This window comes from Eubalaena glacialis, chromosome 4 (assembly GCF_028564815.1).
Source record: "Eubalaena glacialis isolate mEubGla1 chromosome 4, mEubGla1.1.hap2.+ XY, whole genome shotgun sequence".
Lineage (NCBI taxonomy): Eukaryota > Metazoa > Chordata > Mammalia > Artiodactyla > Balaenidae > Eubalaena > Eubalaena glacialis.
In genome coordinates, this window is record NC_083719.1 from 45,983,430 (window position 1) to 46,004,886 (window position 21,457).

At 36.4% G+C, this 21,457-nt stretch overlaps 2 pseudogenes; both read left to right on the plus strand.

Annotated features, from left to right (window-relative positions):
* Positions 1-15,062: 15,062 nt before the first annotated feature.
* Positions 15,063-15,726, plus strand: LOC133090811 (cytochrome c oxidase subunit 2-like; annotated as a pseudogene).
* Positions 15,727-15,976: 250 nt separating this feature from the next.
* On the plus strand, positions 15,977-16,649 carry LOC133090812 (ATP synthase subunit a-like; annotated as a pseudogene).
* Positions 16,650-21,457: the final 4,808 nt, after the last annotated feature.

Consider the following 21,457-nt stretch of genomic DNA (forward strand, 5'->3'; position numbering starts at 1 on the left):
TCTCTCTACGGCAATTGCCTGAAATTGACACGTGAGAATGTGCCAATCATATTAAATGGCTTTGGGCCACTACCAGCGATATGTGGCCCTATTTTACATGTGATAGCCTGCTCTCGGACCCACAGAAGTCAAGTAGAGGTGGGTGAAACAGGGAGGTTAGAGACTACTTCGTGCCAAATTTTAAAAAAAGAAAAATGTAAGCAGGTAGCCAACATTAGAATGATAATTTAAGGGTGTGTTTAAATGTTTAGTCGTCAATAGTTACTGAATACCATGTGCTCAGTGCTGTGGGAATCAAACATGGAAGAGGTATGGCTCTGGCCTCTAATAAGCTTACTGACTGAAGAACAAGGAACAAAATACCAGGATATGATCTAAATGCTATGTTATGTCAGGCTATAGGAGCACAGAGAATGGGAGACCTACAAAAACAGGAAAAGTCACGAATGGCTCCATTGAAGAGGTGAGACATGATCCCAGAAAGAATTAGATAGAGGAGACTGTACCAGGCAAATAAATGGGAAAGGTCACAGTTTGTTCCCTTGAATGGAAGGGGGACAGAGCTGGCAGCTAGAGATCATTGTTTTCCTCCAGAGAACAAGACTGGCCCTCGGAAACCCAACAAATTACCCCAGTTTGTTTCTCTCTGTTTTTATCCCCATGAGGAAAGCAGGCTGCAGTATCGTCATATTCCTCTGTGCTGAACAGCCCCAGACTCGGGCCCAAAACACAAATTAATCTGAAGCTCATAAGAACAGTAGATTTAGACATTTTGCCCATGCACCAAACCACAAGGCATCATCAAATCCAGTGTCAACCAGGCAGATGTGAGCCCAGAGATTTTTCTGTGGTTCTGTGTTTCCCATAAAGGGTGTGGGGAAGTGCATAGATGAATACCTTCCTTTGTAACCAGGCACTTTTGGCTCCTTCTTAGTGACTGCACTGTGGAGCTCTTCTTGAGGAAAAATTGAGTAACGGCTTAATGCTTTCATATAGTGATCGTGATGTTTATTTGAAAACTACTGCTGCACAGCAAATATTGTGACTCTTCATGTGTCCACAGGAGCTCTTGTCTGGGTTTAACGCTATAAAGTGTATTCACATTGTGAAGTTTTAATTCTCTTTATTAAAATTAATTGTGTAAGAACTGTATGTGCTCTATTAGGTATTAAGTTTGTATGTGAATTCTGTATAGAAAGTGGTTTTTGTTCTTTGGGTTTATCTTGTTTTATTTTTTGGAGATTACAATAAATATCTAAGAGACTATATTCCTGAATTTCTCAGTCTTGGTCTGAGAACTTTTTTCATCTCCTCTCAATTTGTATTACTTTTGGTCCTAGGACACCTATTTCCATTTTTTTTCCTTCCTCGTCTACAATCCTAGGCACAGTGCTGAGCTTGAACTAGAGACAGAATGAGTGTATTTTTATTTAGGGCTATGAGTTTCCTACACATGATTTTGGACTTAGGCAAAGGAGTTAACGCTAACATTTGTCATCTTTTAAGGTAGGTAACTTTTTATACCTAACTGACTATATTCCAGAGTCAAAGCTCTTGATTGTAGAATCAAGAAAGGCTGCTATGGTATTAAAAAGTCACCTCTGCTACCTGAAGACCATGTGTTCCTGTATCTGAATTCTAGGATCCAATGATTATTTTGCAACCTACTGACACAGCCTGGGAAAGAAGCATTCAACCAGGCAATGTATGGATGGGATGTGTGAGTGGTATAGGCTTTTTTAAATGTATGGTTTGTGATGCAGTGATGCTTCAGGTAATATGCAGGCTTGCCTTGGTCTTGGACCTCAGAGCGTGGTGAAGCACCCAGTTATCCAGCTATTTGCATCACAGCAGATCTACTACTAATTTTAAGATTGCTTAATATTCTAATCATGCAACCAGCTCTGTTTCCACATATTTTCTTTCAAATATGCCTCTAAAGCTGTTTCCCAAACTCTGTGCTAAAAATAAGCCAAGCAAGATGGTCCTAGGAATATCCACATGGGTCCACAAGGGTCAAAATAACTTCCTGAACAGAACTCAGTGACAAGAGGGTCACCTGTCTGTCTAGACAAAGCAGGCAACATGCAAAGAATCAAAATTAATGGAAAATAATAAATTAAGGGACTTCCAGTTATATTAATCAACAAACATTTATAGAATGTCTTCTATGTGCTAATTTCTTGGTGTACATGAAAATACATAAATAGAATACTACCTCAATGAACTCATATAATTGTGATAGAGGAAAATGTATAAGTTAATATTAATAAATTACCACAGTTTATACATTAATATTTCCTAATATTTGTATCTAATAAATAATTGAAGTGAACATTAGAAAGTTGTTTTATTCTAAAAGAACTCACAAAAATGTCTTCTTGAAATCTTACGAAATACATTTTTTTAGACAATAGTCCTCTACCCCTAGGTAAAAGTCTTGCCAGTAGCAAGACCTCAGAAGAACTATACATGCTTCAGGGTCATTCTGAGGTTTCTGTGGCTAAACCAGTTCCAACTGGTTTTAGCAGGAATCCCCCTCTATGTTCACCCCTCAGAAATAATTGCCCTGGCTTTAATTTTTAAAAAATGAAGTTACTATGTATCTATTTTTCTCAATAACATTGAAAAGGTAGACCTAGAAAGAATATATCTGGCACCCTCAGAAGATGCTAATCATTTTCCCTAGGTTCCTATTGGACCTAAAAAAGACTTCTAAATAAAAGGCCACATGGCAGGCTCTGGTCTTGGACACTTCTCGGGAAGACTCAAGTCTGATGGTTCTCTCATTTCTCCTCTAAATTTTTTCTCACTTCACCCCATACCCACCAAGTCCAAAGAATCTTTAGTCTGGTGGAGAGGTAGTCTGACTGCTCAACTTTTCTTCCTAATCTATTTTTTATGCCCCAAGTCCTTTAGCACTAGAATTTGTTTATTAATTCTAAATCTCAGGCAATTTCAACTAAAAATCATATTCTTTTTTAAAGTATATTGCTCCTCCCTTAAAGCAATTCTACTGACTGAATGGTAGAAAGGCAAAGATAATATATTGTATAGACAATATAAGAAGGCAAGTATTGGGAGAAAGTCTGGATTAAAATTTCAAAACAGTATCCTACCAAGCAGACAATTACAATACAATTTGATGTGTGCCAATATAGAGGTTACATACAAACTATTGTGAAAGCACAGAAGAGGGGCAATTAACCCAGATTGGAGGCAAAGATTGGGATGTTCCAAGAAAGTATACTAGAAGAAATGAGACCTGAGCTAAAACATATAGGAGATGTAGGAGTTATGCTGGAGCAGAAGTGGAAGAAGAAGGTTGTTCCACACAGAGAGAGCAACAAAGGCAAACCACAGAGGTAGAGCAGAGCACTGTGTATTCCTAGAACTCCAAAGCCATTCACATAGGTCATTACAGGGGGGAAGAGAAAAAGAGGCTCAGGGCTGAGATCATCACACTTGTCTGAAATACTTTAGAAGTCTGGATTTCATGTTCCAGCTTTGAAAAATTCTTGAAGGAATTTAAGCAAGAAATTAATCTGATCAGATTTGAATTTTGAAAGATCACTCAAATGGCAATATAGGAAGTGGCCTAATAGGATGCAATGGTGGAAACAGCACAAGCATTAAAAAACTGTTAGGTTATCTATACGCTTGAAATAAAGGTGGCTCAGTAGTGCAGGATACACGATAGTTCAATTTAGAAAGTAGGTAATGGTGACCAGTAGGATTTCAAGAGTGAGAACTAGAAACTGAGAGGAGACACCGACATTTCTGGTTCAGTTTAAGTATATATTAGCTCCACTAACTCAAAGACATAGTACAGGTTCTGGTTCAAGACGGTGACATAGAAGATCCTGAACTCACCCCATTCCACGAACACACTGAATCTGTAGCTACATATCGAAAAACTTCCTCTGAAAAAAAATGAAAAACTACCTGAGCAACCCCTATACACTGGGCAAATTAAAAAAAAAAACAGGTAAGAGAGGCTGAGACAGTCTCACCATAAACTCCGTGCTGGGTGTGGTGACCTACAATCAGGAGGGAACTCAAAACCCAGAGCTTCTCCCTGTGGAGGAAAGGGTTTGAGCTCCGCATCAGGGACCCCAACTCTTAAAGTCTGCATCTGAGAGATAAACTCCAAAACATCTAGCTTTTAAAATCAATGGGGCTCACATCCATGAGACCCATGAGTCTATAGCAAACCGAGAAACAGCCCATAAAGAGTTTGTGGACTCAGATTCGCTTGCCTCAGAAACCAGCACAGAGGCAGTCAATTGAGAGGAGCCCAGGCTTTAAGACAAGCAAGTAAGCCTCTTTCACATAAAGTATCAGCCAGAGGGGCAGGCATCCAATTTAACACACATCTAGAGGCCTGATAGGGTACTCTCCAGAGACAGAGTCTGGCGGGCAGCATCTCTGTGCTCTCTCTCTGCCATGCTCCAGCTCACCTTTATCCCTTAGAAAGGAGCTCTTACCCTTCTCGGGCACCCTGCTTTTTGCCACTGCTGCCAAGTTTAATTGCCTGGCTCTGGTGGCCAGTGGACCTCAAGCTTGAAAGTCCTAAAAAATTGTAACCAATGGAGAAAGAGTTCTTACATTGCTGCCACCCCCAGAGCACAGCAAGAGGCAGCAGACTGAGGCACCCAGTCTTTCTGTGAAAGAGGCCTACCAGCTTATCTTCATAGCTACGGCCTGAGGGATAGGTTTCTAACGAAACAAACATCTAAGACCTTAATGTAATCTTCTCCAGAAACCTTAGAGGACAGGCACAGTCTTTGTGCTCTCCCTCTGCCACACCCCAAGAGGAGGGCTCTTACATGTGTCTGGTGCCCAGTTTTTAATGTCTGGTGCTTTCGTTTTTGTTGCCCCCCAGGGAATGCCCCTTGATTGCCTAGTTCTGAAGGCCAGCAGGGCTTGCTTTCCTGAGTTCCATGGGATGGTAATAAACAGAGAGATGGTTCTTGGCAAGCTACCACTCCCAAGACACTGTGCAGACAGCAGACTGAAACACATCCCTAGTCTTTATGTGATAGAGGTCTATTTGCTTCTCCTGGCGCTTCAGCCTGGGGAACAGGCTTCTACTTTGTCACATGTCTAGGGCCTAACAGAGGGGCATTCCAAGGACAGAAGCTGCTGGACTCCATGTTTGTGCTCTCCTTATGCCTTGCTCTAGGCCACTCGTATCTTTTCTAAAGGACCTTGTGTACTCATCTGGCAGCCCAATTTTTGCAACTGCCACCCACAAGATGCCTTTAGATTGCATGACTCCTGTGGCCAGTGAAAGTTATGCATACAGTCACATAAGACCGTATATATTTGTGTACTTTAAAAGCTGCTGCCTAAGGGTCTGGCTTCCAATCAGCTTGAATCTATGTACTGACTGAGCTATTCCCCTTTAGGACACTGACAGCCTCAACTACTGGGAGTCACTAAGAATAAAATAATCTGCTTGAACAATCAAAAAAGGCAACCAAGAGCTAGGGCAGGGTTGAACAATAAGGTTCATCTCTTACATGAGGACACTCCTTCAAGACTGGGAGAGGTGGGTGTTTTATCTAATACATAGAAACTAACACAGAAGGTCAAGGAAAAAGAAGAAACAGAAAAATGTGTTCTAAAAGGCAGAACACACCTAAGAACAAGTTCTTAATGAAACAGATATAACTGATTTGCCTGATAAAGAATTCAGAATAATGGTCATAAAGATGTTCAACAAACTCAGAAGAATGAACACAGTGAGAATTTCAACAAAGGAATAGAAAATATAAGAAAGTACCAAATAGTAGTCATAGAACAGAAGAATCCAATAAATGAACTGAAAAATACACTAGAAAATTTCAACAGCAGACTAGATGAAGCTAAAGAAAGGATCAGTCAACTCAAAGACAGGGCAGTGAAACTATCTAATCAGAGCAGCAAAAGGAAATGATGACAAAAAGTAAAGATAGCTTATGGGACTTAAAGAACAACATCGAGCATACCAATATTCCTATTATAGGGGCCCCAGAAGAGAAGAGAGAAAGGTGTCAGAAAATTTATTTGAAAAAATAATGGCCCCAAACTTCCCTAACCTGGGAAAGGAAACAGACATCTAGATCCAGGAATCCAGAAAATTCCAAGTAAAATGAACCCAAAACAGACCCACACCATGACACATAATTAAAATGTCAAAAGTAAAGACAAAGGGAGAATCTTAAAAGCAGCAAGAGAAAATCAATTTGTTACATAGAGGAAACCCCCCTAAGACTATCAGATTTTTCAGCAGAAACTTTGCAGGCTAGAAGAAAGTGGCACAATATATTCAAACCAAGAATACTCTACCCAGCAAAGTTATCATTCAGAATTGAAGACGAGATAGCAAAATCTAAAAATGTTCATCATAACTAAACTGTCCTTAAAAGAAATGTTAAAGGGGCTTCTTTAAGCTGAAAAGAAAGGGCACTAATTAGTAACAGGAAAAGATATGAAGTATAAATCTCACTGGTAAAGGTAAATATATAGTAAAATTTGGAATAATCTAATGTTGTAAAAATGGTGAATTAATCACTTGTAAAGCTAGTATGAAGGTTAGAAGACAAAAGTAATAAAATAACTATAAAATAATTAGGAAAGGGAGACATAAGATGAAATGTAAAATATGACATCAAGAACATAAAATGAGGTGGGGGAGATTAAAATGTAGAGCTTTAGATGCATTTGAACCTAAGTTGTTAAGAACTTAAATTAGACTGTTATAAATATAAGTTGTTTTATTAAAGCCTCATGGTAACCACAAGGCAAAAACCTACGGTAGCTACACAAAAGAGAAGGCTAAAGAAATCCAAGAACACCACTACAGAAAGTCATAATATCACAAAGGAAGAGAGCAAGAGAAGAACAGAAGAAATACAAACAGCCAGAAACAATAAAAATGGCAATAAGTACCTATTTATCAATAATTACTTTAAAATAAATATATTAAATTCTCCACTCAAAAGACACTGAGTGCCTGAAGGAATAAAATAAAAATTTAAAAGAACCATCTGCAGGCTGGCTACAAAAGACACAAGGGCATACACAGTAAAGGGACAGAAAAAGATATTCCATGCAAATGGAAATTAAAAGAAAGCTAGGGTAAGTATACTTATATCAGACAAAATAGACTTTAAAACAAGGACTGTAACAAGAGACAAAGAAGGGCATTACATAATGAAAACAGTTCAATCAACAAGATAATATAACATTTGTAAATATTCATGTACCCAACATAGGAACACCTAAATATGTAAAGCAAATATTTATAGACCTAAATGAAGAAATAAGCCACACAATACAATAGCAGTATGGGACTTTAATGTCCCACTTTCATCAGTGGATAAATTGTCCCAGTCAGAAGATAAATAAGAAACATCAGCCCAAAATGACACACTAGACCAGATGGACTTAACAGGTATATAAAGAAAATTCTACCCAAGAGATTATAGATTCTTTTCAAGTGCACATGGAAGATTCTCTAGGATAGATTATATGGTGGGCCACAAAAAAAGTCTTAATAAATTTAAGAAGATTGAAATCATATCAAGCATCTTTTCAACCACAATGATATGAAACTAGAAATCAATTACTGAAGAATACGGAAAATTCACAAAGAAGTAGAAATTCAATAATATGCTACTGAATAATCAATGGGTAAAAAAAAAAAATCAAAAAATACCTTGGGGACTTCCTTGGTTGTGCAATGGTTAAGAATCTGCCTGCCAATGCAGGGGACACGGGAAGATCCCACATGTCACAGAGCAACTAAACTTGTGTGCCACAACTACTGAGCCTGCGCTCTAGAGCCCATGAGCCACTACTGAGCCCATGTGCCACGACTACTGATGCCCGCACACCTAGAGCCCATGCTCCGCAACAAGAGAAGCCACCACAATGAGAAGCCATGCCCTGCAATGAGGAGTAGCCCCCACTTGCCGCAACTAGAGAAAGCTGTGCACAGCGACGAAGACCCAACGTAGTCAAAAAAAAAGAAAACTTGAACAAATGAAAATGGAAATACAACAAACCAAATCTTATGGGATACAGCAAAAGAAGTTCTAAGGGAAAAGTTCATAGCCATAAATGCCTACATCAAGAATCAAATATCTCAAATAAAAAAAAAAACCTAACTTACTACTCAGGGAACTAGAAAAAAAACAATGAAAACTCAGCTTTAGCAGAAGGAAGGAAATAAAGATCAGAATAGAAACAAATGGAGACTAAAAAGACAATAGAAAAAAATAATCAATGAAACTAAGAGCTGGTTCTTTGAAGATATAAAAAAATATTGCAAATATTTAGCTAGATTCACCAAGAAAAAAAGAGGACTCAAAATCAGAAATCAAAGACATTACAATGCATACCACAGAAATATAAAGGATTGTAGGAGATTGCTGTGAAGAAATATACACCATTGAGTTAGACAACCTAGAAGAAATGGATAAATTCCTAGAAACATAAAAACTACCAAGACTGAATCATGAAGAAGTAGAAAATCTGAACAGAACAATTACTAGTTAGGAGATTGAATCAGTAATCAAAAACCTCCCAACAAACAAAAGTCAAAGACCAGACAGCTTCATTGGTGCATTCTACCAAATATTTAATGAATACCAATCTTCCTCAAACCCTTCCAAAAAAATAGAAAAGGAAACACTTCCAAACTCTTTTTAGAAGGCTAGCATTACCGTGATACCAAAACCAGACAAGGAGACCACAAGAAAATTACAGACTACTATCACTGATGAACATAGATGCAAAAATCCTCAAAATATCAGCAAACTGAATTCACCATTAAAAGAATCATTCACCATGATCAAGTGCAACTTATTCCAGAGACGCAAGGATCATTGAACATTCACAAATCAATGTAGTACATCACATTAATGAAAAGCATTTGACAAAATTCAACATCCATTTATGATAAAAACTCTTAATAAGGTGGATATAAAGGGAACAAACCACAGCATAAAAGGCCATATATGTACATAGCAATAAGGACATACCTATCAGTTACAAGCCCACAGCTAACATCACACTGGTGAAAACCTGAAACCTTTTCCTCCAAGATCAGGAGAAAACAAGGATGACTACTCTCACCAGTCTTATTCAACATAGTACTGGAAGTCCTAGCCAGAGCAATTAGCAAGAAAAAGAAATAAGAGGCATACAACTCACACAGGAAGAGGTAAAACTGTCACTACTTGCTGATCTTATATATGGAAAATCCAAAAGATTCCACCTCCAAAAAAATGCAAGAACTATATAAATTTCAGGAAAGTTCCAGGATATAAAAATCAGTATGTAAAAATCTGGTGCATTTCTATACACTAACAATGAACTATCAGAAAGATATTAAGAAAGCAATCCCATTTAAAATATCATCAAAAAGAAAAAAAATACTCAAGAATAAATTTAACCAAGGAGGTAAAAATTTTTACACTGAAAACTGCAAAACATCGATGAAAAAAATTGAAGAAAATACAAATAAATAAAAAGATATTCTGTGCTCATGGATTTGAAGAATTAATATGGTTAAAATGTCCATACTACCCCAAGAAATCTATAGAGACATTGCAATCCCTATAAAAATTCCAGTGGCATTTTTCACAGAAATAGAAAAATATCATAAAAGTGGTATAGAACCACAGAAGACCCCCAAATATCCAAAGCAATCTTGAGCAAGAGCAAAGCTGGAGGCATCATGCTCTCTGATTTCAAACTAGACTGTGAAGTTATAGTAATCAAAAAAGTATGATGTTGGCATAAAAACAAACACATAGCTCAGTGGAACAGTACAGAGAGCCCAGCAGTTAAGTGCACACATATGTGGTCAATTAATTTACAACCAAAGAACTAAGAATCTACAGTGGGAAGACCACAGTCCCTTCAATAAATGATGCTGGGAAAATTGGACAGACACATGCAAAAGAATAAAACTGGACGCCTATCTTACACCATTTACAAAAATTAACTCACATTGGCTTAAAAACTTAAATGTAAGACCTGAAACCATAGAACTCCTAGAAGTAAACAAAGGTGGCAATCTCCTTAACATCAGTCTTTGTGATTATTTTTTGGATTTAATACCCAAAACAAAGGTAACTGATAATATACTGATAGTTAACAGCAAATAAACACAATTCAACACTAAATTATTTATTAAGTACACTGTTAACCCAACACAGGCATGCACCCAAGGAAAGATTAAAAAAAGTAAAAGGAACTCAGCAAACATAAACCCCGCCTGTTTGCCAAAAGCATCACCTCTAGCATAACTAGAGGCACTGCCTGCTCAGTGATAACTGTTAAGCAGCTGTGGTATCCTGCCCCTGCAAAGGCAGCATAATCATTTGTTCTCTAAATAAGGACTTGTATGAATGGCCGCACAAAGGTTTTATTGTCTCTTACTTTCAATCAGTGAAATAGACCTTCCTGTGACGAGGTAGGAGTAAAAAAATAAGACGAGAAGACCCTATGGAGCTTTAATTAATTAACCCAAATAAATATAACTTAACCACCGAGGAATAATATAATTTTCACGAGGGTTGACAAATTTGGTTGAGGTGACTTTGGAGAACAAAAAAGCTTCCTAATGATTAAAATCTAGACCTACTAGTCAAAACACATTATCACTTATTGATCCAAATATTTTGATCAATGGAACAAGTTACCCTAAGGATAACAGCACAATCCTATTCTAGAGTTCACATTGAAAATAGGGTTTGCGACCTTGATGTTGGGTCAGGATACCCCAATGGTGTAACCGCTATTAAAGTTTCATTTGTTCAACAATTAAAGTCCTATGTCATCTGAGTTCAGACCAGAGCAATCCAGGTCAGTTTCTATCTATTATATATTTCTCCCAGTACAAAAGGACAAGAGAAATGAGGCCTACCTTTTAAAAGCACCTTAAAATCAGTTAATGATATAATCTTAACATATAGAAAACATTACCCAAGAACAGGGTTTGTTAGGGTGGTAGAGTCTAGTAATTGCATAAAACTTAAAAATTTATAACCAGAGGTTCAAATCCTCTCCCTAAAAAAATGTTTATAATTAATATCTTTATACTCATTATCCTTATTCTTCTAGCTGCAGCATTCCTAACATTAATTGAATGAAAAATTCTAGGCCATGCAACTTCGAAAAGGACCAAATAACTTTGGAACATATGGCCTACTATAACTTATCTCTGATGCAATCAAATTATTCATCAAAGAGCCACTACAACCAGCTACATCTTCTCTTCCCATTTTTATTATCACAGCCATTCTAGCCTTAACTTTAGCCCTAAGCATATGAATTCCCCTACCCATACCCTACCTCCTTACTAATATAAACTTAGGGGTATTATTTATACTAGCTACTCCAAGCTTAGCTGTCTACTCCATCCTATGATCTGGATGAGCTTCCAATTCAAAATATGCACTAATTGGAGCCCTATGAGCAGTAGGACAAACGATCTCATATGAAGTAACACTAGCAAGCATTCTCCTGTCAATCCTTCGAATAAATGGATCCTTTACCCTCTCAACCCTCATCACAACACGAGAACATTTATAAATAATCTTCCCAGCATGACCACTGGCCATAATATGATTTATTTCTACCCTAGCAGAAGCCAATCAAGCCCCCTTCAACCTAACAGAAGGAGAATCTGAACTCATACTGGGCTTCAATGTAGAATATGACAGCAGGCTCATTCACTATATTTTTCTTAGCAGAATATGCCAACATCATCATAACAAATATTTTCCCAACAATCCTCTTTCTAGGAGCCCTGCACACATCAGAACTATACACAACCAACTTCATTATCAAAACACTACTATCAACAATTTCCTTGTTATGAATTTGAGCATTCTATCCTTGATTCTGATATGATCGACTCTACCCCGAAAATGTTGGTTTATATCCTTCCCCTACTAGTAAATCCTGTTATTCTTATTATCATCATAACAACCATTATCTCAGGAATAACATAACTGTAATTACCAGTTAACACTGAATACTTATCTGAATCGGATTTGAAATAAGTATACTAGCCATTATTCCCATTCAAATAAAAAAATTCAACCCACGAGTCATGGAAGCATCTACTAAACATTTTCTGATACAAGCCACCACATCATTATTACTTAGAATAGTGGTTATAATTAACCTATTATATTCCGGCCAATGAACTATTACAAAAATCTTTAACTCAGCAGCATCAGTAGTAATAACAATAGCCCTAATCATAAAACTAGGGCTATCTCCATTCCACTTCTGAGTATCTGAAGTCACACAAGGCATCTCATTAATAGCAGGCTTAATTTTATTAACATGACAAAACTCGCACCCCTATCAGTATTATACCAAATTTCACCATCCATTAACCTAAATTTAATACTATCTGTATCTATATTATCAATTATAATTGGAGGATGAGGCAGACTAAACAAACCCAATTACGAAAAATCATAGCCTACTCATCAATCACCCATATAGGGTGAATAACTATAATAAGCTATTATATTGTATAATCCAACTATAACAATCCTAAATCTATTAATCTATATCATAATAATGTTTACCATATTTATACCATTTATTTATAGCTCAGCCACCTCTACACTATCACTATCACAGACAAGAAATAAAATGCCCATTCACAACCTTTATTCTAATCACCCTATTATCAGCAGGAGGTCTTCCACCACTATCAGGATTTATACCGAAATAATCATTCAAGAAAGAACAAAAAATAATAACATTATTTACCTACATTAATAGGTATTATGACGTTACTTAATCTATATTTCTTCATATGACTCACATACTCCACAGCACTGACTATATTTCCCTCCACCAACAACATAAAAATAAAATGACAATTGATTTCACCAAACAAATGATCTTCCTACCAACAGTAATCATTGTATCTACAATGCTATTACCACTTACACCAGTCTTTTCAGTAATGGACTAGGAATTTAGGTTAGTATAGACCAAAAGCCTTCAAAGCCCTAAATAAGTATAATTTACTTAATTCTTGTTTAATAAGGATTGCAAGACTATATCTTACATCAATGGAATGCAAATCAAACACTGTAATTAAGCTAAATCCTCACTAGATTGGTGGGCTCACATTTCCCAGGAAATTTTAGTTAATGCTAAATACCCTAGTCAACTGGCTTCAATCTACTTCCCCCACGGTCAGGGGCAAACAGGCGGAAGAAGTCCGGGCAGAATTGAAGCTGCTCCTTTGCAATTCAGTATATTAGATTGACCACAGGACGTGGCAAAAGAGGACTTAACCCCTGTCTTTAGATTTACAGTCTAATGCTTACTCAGCCATTTTACCTATGATCATAAACCGCTGATTATTCTCAACCCACCACAAAGATATTGTTATTTCATATTTATTAGTTGGTGCTTGAGCTGGAATAGCAGGCACTACTCTAAGCCTATTAATTCATGCTGAATTAGGTCAACCCAGAACATTACTTGGAGATGATCAAATTTACAATGTAGTTGTAACAGCCCACGCCTTTGTAATAATCTTTTTTGTAGTTATACCTATTATAACTGGAGGTTTGGAAGATTGACTAGTCCCATTCATAGTTGGAGCACCCCATATAGCCTTCCCCTGTATAAATAATATAAGCTTCTGATACCTTCCATCTTCTTTCATACTATTACTCGCATCATCAATAGTTGAACCTGGCACAGGAACAGGCTGAACCATATATCCACATTTAGCTGGAAACCTAGCCCATGCAGGAGCTTCAGTTGACCTTACCATTTTTTTCCCTACATTTAGCAGGTGTTTCCTCAATCTTAGGTGCTATTAATTTTATTACTACAATTATTAATACAAAACCACCCACTCTGTCCCAATACCAAACACCACTATTTGTATGATCCGTTCTAATTACAGCTGTATTACTATCACTACCAGTTTTAGCAGCCAGAATTACTATACTATTAAAAGACCGAAACCTAGACACAACCTTTTTTGATCCTGCAGGGAGAAGTGATCCAATCTTATATCAACACTTATGTTGATTCTTCGGACACCCTGAAGTTTATATTCTTATTTTACCTGGATTTCGAATAATTCCACATATTGTAACTTATTATTCAGGAAAAAAAGAACCTTTTGGGTATATAGGTATAGTTTGAGCCTTAATGTCAATCAGCTTCTTAGGGTTTACCATGGAAGCCCACCATATGTTTACAGTAGGAATAGATGTTGATACACAAGCATATTTTACATCAGCTACTATAATTATTGCCATTCCTACATGAGTAAAAGTATTTAGCTGACTAGTAACACTTCACGGAGGTAATATCAAATGATCCCCTGTCGTAATATGAGCTCTTGGCTTCATTTTCCTTTTCACCGTAGAAGGACTAACAGGAATTGTTTTAGCTAATTCAACCCTAAATATTGTCCTTCACAATACATATTATGTAGTTGCACACTTCCACTATGTATTGTCAACAGAAGCAGTATTCACTATTATAGGAGGCTTCATACATTGAATCCCACTATTTTCAGGTTATAAACTCAATGAGTCATGAGCAAAAGGTCACTTTGTAATTATATTTGTAGGTGTAAATATAACCTTCTTCCCACAACATTTCCCAGGTCTATCTGGAATACCACGACAATATTCTGACTACCCTGATGCCTACACAACATGAAATACGATTTCATCAATAGGCTCCTTTATGTCACTAATAGCAGTAACATTAATAATTTTCATAATTTGAAAGGCATTTGCATCAAAACGAGAAGTCTTAACAGTAGGATTAACTACTACAAATTTAGAGTAACTAAACTTGATGCCCTCCACCATATCACACATTTGAAGAACCCACTTATGTCAATTTAAAATAGTGAAGAAAGGATGGAATCGAACCCTCTTCTACTGGTTTCAAGCCAACAGCATAACCATTATGTCTTTTTCAATAAATGAGGCAGTAGTAAAATTTTACATAAATTTGTCAAAGTTAAATTATAGGTGAAAGTCCTATATACCTCCATGGCATATTCCCTCCAACTAGGATTTAAAGATGCAACATCACCCATTATAGAATAACTTATACACTTTCATGATCATACATTAATAATCATATTTTTAATTAGCTCTCTTGTTATTTACATTATTTCACTTATACTAACAACTAAATTAACACATACAAGCACAATAGATGCACAAGAAGTACAAACTATCCGAACAATTTTACCAGCTATTATAGTAATTTTAATTGCCTTACCATCATTATGAATTCTTTACATGATGGATGAAATTAATAATCCCTCTCTAACTAAAAACCATAGGACACCAATGATACTGAAGCTATAAATATACAGACTATGAAGACTTAAACTTTGACTCCTATATAATTCCTACATCAGATCTAAAACCAGGAGAATTACGACTATTAGAAGTAGATAACGGAGTAGTTGTACCTATAGAAATAACAATCCGAATACTAATCTCCTCAAAAGACGTTTTACACCCATGAGCTATACCTTCACTAGGCCTAAAAACAGATGCCATTCCAGGATACTTAAATCAAACAACTCTTATATCAGCATGACCAGGTCTATATTACGGACAATGCTCAGAAATTTGTGGGTCAAATCATAGCTTTTTGCCCATCGTCCTTGAATTAGTACCACTAAAATACTTTGAGAAATGATCTGCATCAATACTATAAATATGTTAAGAAGCTAAAAAACGTTAACCTTTTAAGTTAAAGCTTGGGAGTTAATCCTCCCCTTAATGATATGCCACAACTAGATACATCAACATGATTTATTACTATCCTATCAATAATTCTAGTCCTATTCATTATATTTCAACTAAAAATTTCAAAATATATTTACTATTCAAACCCAGAATCAATATTTATCAAAACACTAAAAACAACCCACTCTTTGAGAAACAAGATGAATGAAAATTTATTTGCCTCTTTCATTATCCTAACAATAACAGGGCTTCCTATTGTTATCTTAATTATCATATTTCTAAGCATTCTATTTCCTACACCTAATCGACTAATCAAGCATATAATTTCTATTCAAAAAAGATTAGTTCAAATAACATCAAAACAAATAACAGCCATTCACAATCACAAAGTACAAACCTGAACACTAATACTAATATCACTCATTTATCAGATCAACAAATCTACTAGGACTATTACCACATTCATTTACACCTACTATACAACTCTCAATAGATCTAGGCATGGTAGTTCCCCTATGGGCAGGGACTGTAATTACAGACTTTCCTCACAAAGTAAAAACATCCCTAGCTCACTTTCTACCACAAGGAACACCAGTTCCTCTTATTTCCATACTAGTTATCATTGAAACTATCAGTTTATTTATTCAATCAATAACCCTGGCCGTACACTTGACAGCTAACATCACAGCAGAACACCTGTTGATTCATTTAATTGGAGGAGCAACTCTAGCATTACTAAATATTAGCACTGCCACAGCCCTAATTACATTTATTATCCTTATCTTCCTCACCATTCTCAAATTTGCTGTTGCCATCATTCAAGCCTACATATTTATCCTACTAGTAAGCCTTTACTTACACGATAATACATAATGACCCACCAAACCCATGCATATCATATAGTTAACCCCAGTCCCTGGCCCTTCACAGGAGCTCTTTCAGCCCTCCTAATAACATCAGGCCTAATTATGTGATTTCACTTTAATTCAACATTATTGTCACCAGGCCCACTAACAAATACCTTAACAATATATCAATGATGATGAGACACCATCCAAGAAAGCACTTTCCAATGCCATCATATACCAATTGTTCAAAAAGGACTTTGATATGGAATAATCCTATTATTTCATAAGTCCTCTTTTTTTACTGGCTTTTTCTAAGTTTTTTAACCACTCAAGCTTTGCCTCCACACCTGAGCTAGGAGGATGCTGACCACCAACAGGCATCTGTCCCCTAAATCCACTAGAAGTACAACTCGTCAATACCTCTGTACTATTAGCCTCTGGGGTATCCGTTACCTGAGTCCACTACAGCCTCATAGAAGGAAACCGCAAACACATAATTTAAGCTCTTTTTATTACAATTGCTTTAGGTGTTTTTTTACACTTCTACAAGCCTCAGAATATTATGAAACATTTTTCACAATCTCAGATGGAATGTATGGATCAACTTTCTTCACAGCTATAGGATTTCACAGACTACATGTAATTATCGGCTCTACCTTCCTTATTGTCTGCTTCTTATGTCAATTAAAACATCATTTTACATCTAATCATCATTTAGGCTTCAAAACCACTGCCTGATACTGACATTTTGTAGATGTACTATGACTATTCCTTTATGTATCTATTTTTTGATGAGGACCTTATTCTTTTAGTATTAAATAGTACAATTGACTTCCAATCAATTAGTTTTGGTATAATCTGAAAAAGAATAATAAACCTGATACTGACATTAATTACAAATATAGCACTAGCCTCATTTCTTGTATTCGTCGCATTTTGACTCCCTCAATTAAATATTTATACAGAAAAAGCAAGTCCCTATGAGTGCGGATTTGACCCCCATAGGATCAGCCCATCTACTCTTTTCCATAAAATTTTTCCTAGTAGCTATTACATTTCTCCTTTTCGACTTAGAAATTGATCTTCTTTTACCCCTCCCATAAGCATCTCAAACAATCTAAAAACAATACTCATTATAGCACTATTCCTAATCTTATTACTAGCAACAAGCCTAGACTACAAATGAATCCAAAAAGGACTAGAATGAACTGAATATGGTAATTAGTTTAAAATAAAATAAATGATTTTGACTCATTAGAATATGATTAAGTTCATAATTACCAAATGCCTTTAGTATATATAAATATTGTTATAGTATTTATAGTATCTCTCATAGGGTTATTAATATATCAGTCTCACCTAATATCCTCACTACTATGCCTAAAAGGTATAATATTGTCACTATTTATTATAGCAACCCTAATAATCCTAAACACAAATTTTACCTTGGCCAGCATAATACCAATCGTTCTGCTAGTCTTCACCGCCTGCAAAGCTGCACTCAGACTATCCCTACTAGTAACAGTATCAAACACATGTGGCACTGATTAAGTACAAAACCTTAACCATCTCCAATGTTAAAAATTATTATCTCTACAATTATATTAATACCACCAGCATGACTATCAAAAAGCAACATAATCTGAATTAACACTACAGTACATAGCCTATTAATTAGTTTCATAAGCCTTTTTCTCCTAAACCAATTCAACGACAAAAATCTTAACTTTTCACTAGTTTTTCCTCCAACTCCTTATTAGCACCATTATTAATTTTAACATGACTCTTACCATTAATACTAATAGCCAGTCAATTTCACCTATTCAAAGAATCATTAACCTGGAAAAAAATTATATATTACTATGCTAGTAAAATTACAAATATTCCTAATTATAACATTTACTGCCACAGAACTAATCTTATTTTACATTTTATTTGAAGCAACACTAGTCCCAACACTTATTTTCATTACCCGTAGGGCAATCAAACAGAACAACTTAATACAGGACTTTATTTCTTATTTTATACACTAGTAGGGTCCCTCTCACTCTTAGTAGCATTAGTATATATTCAGAATATCACAGGCTCATTAATTTTCTAATAATCCAATATTGTACTCAAGCAATATCCAACACCTGATCCAACATTTTCATATGATTAGCATGCATAATAGCCTTTATAGTAAAAATACCCCTATATGGTCTCCACCTTTGATTACCTAAAGCACATGTAGAAGCCCTCATTGCAGGGTCTATAGTCCTTGCAGCCATACTGCTAAAACTCGGAGGTTATGGTATATTGCTAGTTACAAAAATATTAAATCCATTAACGTACTTTATAGCATATCCCTCCCTCATACTCTCTTTATGAGGAATAATTATAACCAGTTCAATTTGCTTAACGCCAAACAGACCTAAAATCACTATTCCTCTGTTAGTTATATAGCTTTAGTTATCGTAGCTATTCTTATCCAACACCTTGAAGCTATATAGGAGCTACCGCTCTAATAATTGCTCACAGCCTCACATCATCTACACAATTCTGCTTAGCAAATTCAAATTATGAAAGTATCCACAGCCAAACAATAATCCTAGCCCGAAGCCCACAGACATTTCTCCCATTAATTTCAACATGATGACTGTTAGCAAGCCTAACAAACTTAGCTCTACCCCCAACTACCAACCTAATCAGAGTTATTTGTAGTAATATTACATATTATTTCATGATCAAACATTACCATTATCTTAACAGGAATTAATATAGTAATTACTGTCCTATACTCCCTATATATGTTAACCATAACACAATGAGACAAATATACACATCATATCAACAATATCAAACCATCATTTGCATGAGAAAATGCCCTCATAACCCTCCACCTGTTACCTCTATTACTCCTATCATTAAACCCCAAAATCATTTTAGGGCCCTTGTACTGTAAATTTAGTTTTAAAAAACACTAGATTGTAAATCTAGTAACAGAAGACTAGATCTTCTCATTTACCAAAAAAGTATGCAAGAACTGCTAATTCATGCCTCCATACCTAACAGTATGGTTTTTTCAAGCTTTTAAAGGATAGCAGCGACTTACCTGGTGGTGCAGTGGTTAAGAATCCGCCTGCCAATTCAGGGGACACAGGTTCGAGCCCTGGTCCAGGATGATCCCACATGCCACGGAGCAACTAAGCCCATGTGCCACAACTACTGAGCCTGCGCTCTAGAGCCCAAGATTCACAACTACTAAGTCTGCGTGCCTAGAGCCTGTGCTCCACAACAAAGAGTAGCCCTCACTCGCCACAACTAGAGAAAGCCCGCACACAGCAATGAAGACCCAATGCAGCCGATAAATAAATAAATAAATAAATTTATATTAAAAAAAAAAAGGATAGCAGTTATCCATTGGCCTTAGGAACCAAAAAATTGGTACAACTCCCAATAAAAGTAATAAACTTATTTACCTCCTTAACACTAGTCACACTATTTATATTAACAATTCCGATTACAATAACAAACTGTAACATTTACAAAAGTAACATATATCCACCCTACATAAAAGCCACTATTTCATACACTTTTATTACTAGCCTAATTCCAATAATAATGTTTATTCACACAGGACAAGAAATAATTATCTCAAACTGACATTGTATCACAGTCCAATGGAAAAATAAACAAATGGGTCTACATCAAACTACAAAGCTTCTGCACAGCAAAGAAAATCATTAACAAGATGAAAAGACAATCTACTTAAGGAGAGAAAATATTTGCCAGTCATGTATCTGACAAGGGGTTAATATGCAGAATATATTTAAAAACTCATAAACTCAATAGCAGAAAAAGTATGATTTTTAAAAATGGGCAGAAGATCTGAATAGACATGTTTCCAAAGAAGAGATACAGATGAACAACAGGTACATGAAAAGACGCTCAGCATCACTAATCATCAGGGAAATGTAAATCAAAACCACAATGAGATATTACCTCACACCTGTTAGAATGGCTATTATCAAAAAGAAAAGGGGCACACGGTCCCCCGAGCTGCAGTGTCAGAACAGCAGTTTCACACTAAGAACTCTGGTCTGAAGTGCCTGGGGACAAGGTCTCTGCACATGGCACCATATGAATAAGTGAAACTAGAGAGAGCACAAAGGAAAAAAAATACATATATATATGGGGAAAAGAAGACCAGAAAAGAGTGAGCAACCTGCCCAAGGTCACAAACAACCACACTCAGTAACACTGAAAGCAGCATAAAGACTGGGTAAAAGAGGAAAGAATCCCCATCCCTTTTTAGCATCATCAAGCCCACTGTGTCTCTATCCACCACAGTGAGAAACCAGAAGGTGTTGGAGACAAGATGGCCTAGTAGGACTTGAGTTCAACTCCTCTCACAAAAACACAAAAATCACAACTAACTGCTGAACAACCATTGACAAAAAAGACTGGAACCTACCAAAAAGGATATTCTACATCCAAAGACAAAGAAGAAACCACAATGAGACAGTAGGAGGAGTGCATTTGCAATACAATCAAACCCTATACCCGCCGGGTGGGCAAAACACAAACTGGAAAATAATTATGTTGCAGAGGTTCTCACACAGGAGTGAGAGTTCTGAGCCCCACCTCAGGGTCCCCAGCCTGGGGGTATGGAAATGGGAGGAGGAGCCCCCTGAGCATTTGGCTTTGAAGGCCAGTGGGTCTTGGAACTCCACAGGACTAGGGGAAACAAACTCCACACTTGGAGGCACACACAAGGTATCATGCACACCAGGACTGAGGGAAAAAGGAGTGACTTCATAGGATCGTAGACCAGACCTACCTGCTTGTCTT